This window comes from Desmodus rotundus, chromosome 3 (genome assembly GCF_022682495.2).
Source record: "Desmodus rotundus isolate HL8 chromosome 3, HLdesRot8A.1, whole genome shotgun sequence".
NCBI lineage: Eukaryota > Metazoa > Chordata > Mammalia > Chiroptera > Phyllostomidae > Desmodus > Desmodus rotundus.
The window spans coordinates 107,741,962-107,748,582 of NC_071389.1; the positions used below are offsets into that span (position 1 = coordinate 107,741,962).

The 6,621-nt window shown below is 36.7% G+C and overlaps 1 pseudogene; it reads right to left on the minus strand.

Moving 5' to 3' along the window:
* Positions 1-921, minus strand: LOC112323141 (procathepsin L pseudogene; annotated as a pseudogene).
* Positions 922-6,621: the final 5,700 nt, after the last annotated feature.

Genomic DNA, 6,621 nt, shown 5'->3' on the forward strand with positions numbered 1-6,621 from the left:
TCACTGCAGCATGATAGGATAGCTGGCTATGATGGTGATACCACAATGGTTGTTCAAGTCTTCGGCCATCTTTATGTAGCTATTCATGCCCCAGCCTGTGACCCAGCTGTTCTTGACAAACCAATATTTATTGTTATCTCATCTGCTCCTTCAAAGTCAAAGCCACCCACCAGAATGCCATGATCCAGGTGTTCGCTGCTACAGTCTGGATCCTAATAAATGCCTTCTTTATAGAATTAGAAGGTATCCTGGGCTGCATCTATACGAACAGAGATGGATCCAGTAACTGCCACTGCCTTCTCCCACTTATAAGTGTTATAGGTGTCCACAAAGCCAATGACACTGGCAGCAGAATATTCAGGCTCATATTTGCAAGATTCAACCTTTGCATAATACTAGGATTCTTCTGAGTCCAGGCCTCGTTGTCCATTATGGAAGGCATAATCTTTATAGCCACCATCGCAGCCCTCCTTGTCTTGAGACTGAGAGCAGACCACTAGGTTCTGCCCACCTAGTGGAATAAGTGTGCACATTTTCCAGAACGTCTGTCCTTCCAGGGAACCAGTTGCACTAAAAGTCCAACAAAAATCACACAGCCCTGATCCTTCACAGAAGTTACATAGTCTTTCTCTCTTCAGTCCAGAAATGAGGGGCTCTGTGCAAGGCAAGTTTCCCAGAATACATTCCCCTTCTTGTGCTTCTGATTTTGAAGGCCAGTCTAAAATCTTCATTGACCATGTCACCAAAGGCATTCATTGCCATGGTGAAGCTGTTTCCTTCAGCCGTATTTCTGACTGTGCAGTTCAGTCACTTCCATATTCTCTCCCAGTGCTCTCCTCTATACTTCTTCATTCGCTCCACATTGTTCCCTGTGTGTTGCTGCCCACTGGTGTATCATTGTGCATCTAAACTTCCATCAACTTTCGGGCAGTCAAAAAGAGTGAAGGGTTCATGTTTCAACAACTTGCAGCAGGCACAGCTGCAGAGATGCAGTCAGCTGCTGTGGGTCCATGAGGGTCTGAGGCCCACCACTACATTTTTGAAGTCTTAACACCTCAGCTTAGATTTGAAAACTCAGCCTAAGTTTGTTCACAGTCCCTTTCCCTTGTTATCAAAGGGACAGAAATGGCATTAGCTTCAGAAAGGGAATGGAACTGATAAGATGAACATTCTATGCTTTTTTATGCACCACTCTGTTAAATATCCAGAAATAGCCTGTGTTTACTATCAATCTTCTGTTGTTCTTCAAGTAAACACTGTACCCCAATTTAAAAAGTAAACTTCTGATCTATTTCACTAAAGCCATGGAAGATGAGTGTGTGTATGGGGGAAAATATCTGTGTGGCTTTATAACTATGCAAAATCAGTGTAGTAAATTTGTTATGTGAAGGTAATTGGTTGCAGTGTTTTTGAAAATTTACTTGTCATTTTAACTTTTTTTAAAATTTAATTTAATTTTATTTATTTATTTTTTTAATTTTAATTTTGTATTGTTATTCAATTACAGTCGTGTGCCTTTTCTCCCCATCCCTCCACCCCACCCCAGCTGAACCCCCCTCCCTCCCCCACCTCCACCCTTCCCCTTGATTTTGTCCATGTGTCCTTTATAGCATTTCAACTCTTAAAATGGCGTTTTTTGCCACTCACAATTCATTAGTCATTTTGACTTTCATGCCCATATTTATTAGTTGAGAATTTTAAATCCCCCAAATATTCCAAGTCCAAAATACAAGTAAATGTCATCAAAGAATTTAAACATTTCAGAGGGAGTCCCTGATGACTTCGAGTTCAAATTTCACTTCGTAGAAGAGCATGTTGGGTATTAACAGAAGTAAAAACACACAATACTGAAAACATTCTGGTTGATACTAACTAATAATCATTACTAATAATTCTTTTTCTGGAAGAAATTCCAGACAGCTTTTCTTCAGCTTAACTCACGGCTAATTTAGTTGGTGAAACAATGTTGCAAAATTCATTCATCCAGCAGCCATTTATTGAAAACCTACTGTATATGAGCTGTGTGCTCTACAACACCATAGCCACCAGCCACACTACTGAGCACTTGAAAGATGGCTAGTGTGATTGAGCATTTAATTTTTTTAATTTTAGTAAGTTTAAAGTTAAGAAATGATACTCAATTCAGTTATTGGAAAACTTTTAAGTATGTTTGGAACAACTTGGGAGTGCAAATCTACTTTTTAACCCTAATTATATGAAGTGCAAGTACAGTTCAAGTATTTACAATAGAAACAGCACTTTTTCCAAATTGAGAGGTACTATAAGTGTAAAATATGCACTAGCTTTTGAAGATTCAGTGCAAAAATCACTGAAATATCTAATTAATATACTGATTACATACTGAAGTGATCATATTTTTATATTTGGGGTTAAATAAAATATCTTATTAAAATTAATTTTACCTGTTTCTTTTCATCTTTTACACATGTGGCTACTGAAAAATTTTAAATAACGTATGTGGCTTGCATTATATTGCTATTGGACAGCTCTGTGCTAGAGACCAAAGATAGAGTCACAAATGATTTTGTCTATTCCTTGACCTCAACAAGCCTATGACTTCAATTTTGATTAGTCTGAGCTATTTGTTCTCACCATCTTCTTTAACTGTCCGTTACCCTGCACAGCCCAACCAGCACACAAATACTCATATGTGCTACTGAGCCTAAAGATTGATGTATGATGAATCAACACAAATGCATTCATCTTACTAAAAAAAAAATCAATCCAAAGGAAATTTTATACTGATGCTAAAATAAAAACTTTTTTTACAAATTATTACTAACAAATTCTCATTGTTCTTTATTTTAACACATTCCAACTTTCATCCTTTCATAGAATTTAATGATATCCTGCTTGACCCAAGTTCCATACATTTCTGGACTTATTTATTAAGATTTGAATGTAGTCTAAGGAAAAGGGAGTTTATTAGTTATCTATTACTGCTGAACAGATTACCCAAATATTTAGCAGCTTAAAACAAGGTGCAGTTGTTATACCACAGTTCCTCAGGGTCAGGAATCTGGGTGTGGCTTAAGTGAATTCATCTGGCCCAGACGCACCCGCAGATGTCAATTAAAGCCAGGTCTGCAGGACCCACCGGGAGGATCACCTTCTAAACTCTCATTCTGTGGCTGTTGTCAGGCCTTATGTCCTCACTGGCTGTTGGTCAGAGCCATTTTTTTGTCAAATGGGTCTCCTCATGAGAAAGCTCACAATATGGCATTGGACTTCCCTCGGAGCAAGTGAATGAGAGGGGATAGAGGGTAAGCAAGGTAAAAGCCTTCATCTTTCTGTAACCTAACCTCAGAAATGTCATCCTGTCACTTTTGCCATTTTTGTGTGTGTTGGAATTGATTCATCAGATCCAGCCTATAGTAAGGAGAGGTAATTACACAAGGGCATGGATACTAGGAGGTGGGGATCCTTGGGACCATTTTAAAGGCTGCCTACCACAGGGAACAAACTAGTCATGAACCATTTCACCTTTAACCAAAATCAGGTAATGAGCCCTTAAATAATAAGACTGATTGAAGCAAAGAAAGTCTTTAGTTAAAGCAACTCTTTTTAAATGGCTAAGCATAAATCTGGAGATATAATCAAATGTCTTGATACCCATGTATGTATATAGTGTAATACTAACCGAAGACATTTGGTTATTGTTTGCTGGAGTGCTGGGACTTTTAGGATTATGTTTATAGTTTTTGAGGAAGAAATACATGAAATGTGGTCCATTTCTAAAATCATAATTGTGACATTAAAATTCTCTGAAACTTGGGAGGTGGAAGAGGGCAAAGGGGGAATTAATGGGGACGGAAGGAGACTTGACTTTGGGTGGTGAGCTCTTGATGCAGGGGAGTGCAGACAATGTGCTATAGGACTGTACACGTGAAACCTGTACTGTATTATTACCCAGTGTCACTCAATAAATTCCACTTAGAGATTCTCTGAAACTTGTATTTCTTAGTACCCATAGCCGGAAGTGCTCAGGAATAGTTTTGTTCTTGGCAAGTGATGGCTAGTCACCCTTCAAGACTTTCCCTTATAACTGTCAAGGTTTAAGCCTTCCTACTGTTTTTTCTTAGAATGAAAACGTGCTGCTCTGAGAATGACACCCAATTCCCATTTCAAAGTAAAGCCCTTATATAAAATCAATGCCCTTCCTTTTGTTTAACTAACTCATCTCTCATTATACCCCAGGAGGAGTTTTCCATGATGACCTGACTCCTCCGCTGATCTCTCCCTATGGGGCTGTCACATAGCAGTCATCTTGATTGATAGTAGAGCCTTTATATTTCTCTCTGTCAAAACACATTTGACCTTCTCCTTCCTTTAAAAGTCTGCTGAGGCTCACTCTCCAGATTAACCCCAGCAGATTGTTCTTCACACAAATCTAGTTAGACTTGACTAAGGTGCAGACCAGGGAGGGGTTGAGAGTTGCTGTTAGTTTGCTGTATTAAAATTTAAGATTTCATAGGTAAAAGATTTTGAAGAAGTGATCATAGAAATAAACTAGTAAATTGTGAAAAAAAGGTTGGTAGTAGCTAAGAGGAATATATAGTGTACTAGATTTTAATTTTTAAAAAATGGCTTGAAGATGTAATGGGCTAAATAAAGACTGGCCTGTGTGAATTATTGTGGCAGGTTCTCATCACCTGATGCCAAATCTATGAACCATGATCTTAAATACACATCACAGCCAGCCTGAGCTTCTCTTAGATAAGTAAGCTTGCAAGTCTGGGAAAGTGCAAAAATAAGTTTTTACATGGCAAAAATTTAATGTCAAATTACAATGTTAATATTTGTCTACAGATCTTGTGATAGGTTTTGTAATCATTGTTAGAGTTTCGATATTTTATTTATCATTTGAAACATTTGATATGTAAGAAAATCTTACATATTAAACTTATATTTTTATGTGGTAGGTATGTACACATATTTAACAAATTAAATTTATAATTAATATTTACTTTTTTAATCTACAAGTTTTGCTTCATTATGCACATGAACACTCCAAAAAGTTTGGTTCAACTTTATTAGGGATTTGAAGTGCTACAGAGGAATACATTTACTAAATGTGTGACTTATAGTTTGAAATGTCTAAGAGAATTTGGTAAAAGTGTTAAATGTTTAGAGAGATTTAATAATAAAATTAAAATTAATAATTTAAATTTATAAGGTCATTATTAATCAGTTACAAGTAAAAGTGAGTCTTTTAAATTTCTGGACAAATTATACTAGACTTATAAATAAAATAAGATGTGCAAGGTAAGCTCAAAAGCTTCAAAAAATTAAACCCTAAAATTTGCAATGATAACTGAATATTAACTAAAATAAAAAGAGCAGTAAAATGCCAACAACACGGATTGGTTACACAAATTGTGATTCATCCATATTATGGAATTTTTAACTATTAAGAATTACTTTGTAGAAAAATCAACATGGACATTTGATTTTTTGAAAACAAGCTATGACCAAGCATATATAAAATGATCCTATTTTTCAATACTAATTTTTTAAAATCTACATGTATGTGTACATACATATATAGAGAAAAATCTGGATGGACTATTATCAAATTGGTCATAATTACTAGTTGGTATTCATAGGTATTTGTGTATGACTCTGTACTTCCCAATTTTTTTTGTATTAAACATATATATTTTTATTTTATTTAAAAGAGAAAAAAAGAGGTAATGTTGTGTAAGTAGCAATGAAGAGCTAGGAGGATACCCACATTCCAGGCTCCAGTATATATGGAACTGGGGGAAATAAGTACACTTGAGAGGCATACAGGGAGGCAAAGCCAGGGCTCTAAGGCCCAGGGGTGCAGGTAATGTTTTGTAGAGACTTCGCCATACTGTCTGTCAGGACCCTGTGTATACCTGGCACGTGTTTCCATCAAAGTCCTGATAACACTTTGGTGTAAGTATTTATGTGACTGTCGAACCATATTAGAATACACACCTCTTTGAATAAAGGAATCATCTTTCTCACCTATGCAATCCCAGTGCCTAGCACATAGAAAGCATTCAATAAGTGTTGGTTGAAAGAGGAAGTAAAGAACAACTATTTCTTTTACTGCCTCTCCATTTGAAAAGGCCTGTTCTGATTTAAAGACATACTCCTCCTCTAAACAACAACAACAATAACTTGCTCCAATGTATCTCCTTACCAGATTGGCACAATGATTGAAATTCTGCTCACTCAAGCAGGCGCTTTTAATTAAAGCACCATCTCCAAAGACTCCATTCTTGAACTCTGTCCATCCTCCGGAGTGGCAAAATGATCATGAGTGATGGATTACAAGTATCATTGTATTGTACTCTCTACTTTTGTATATGTTTGAAAATCTCTATATTAAAAACTATTTTAGAAACCTGTCAAAAATTCAACAAGTCATGCAACAAACACTTAGTGACTTATGACAGCATACCCTATGCTAGTCATTATGTTGAGGTCTAGAATACAAGTGAGAGTAAGAGTTAGGGGAGTGGGTGGGATGTGGGTCAGAGTGGGACGGCATACAGGACAATATACAGACATGAGACGTAAGAGGACTGTTTGTGGTCCAGATGGCAGTGTAGGTAATCGTGGTACTCT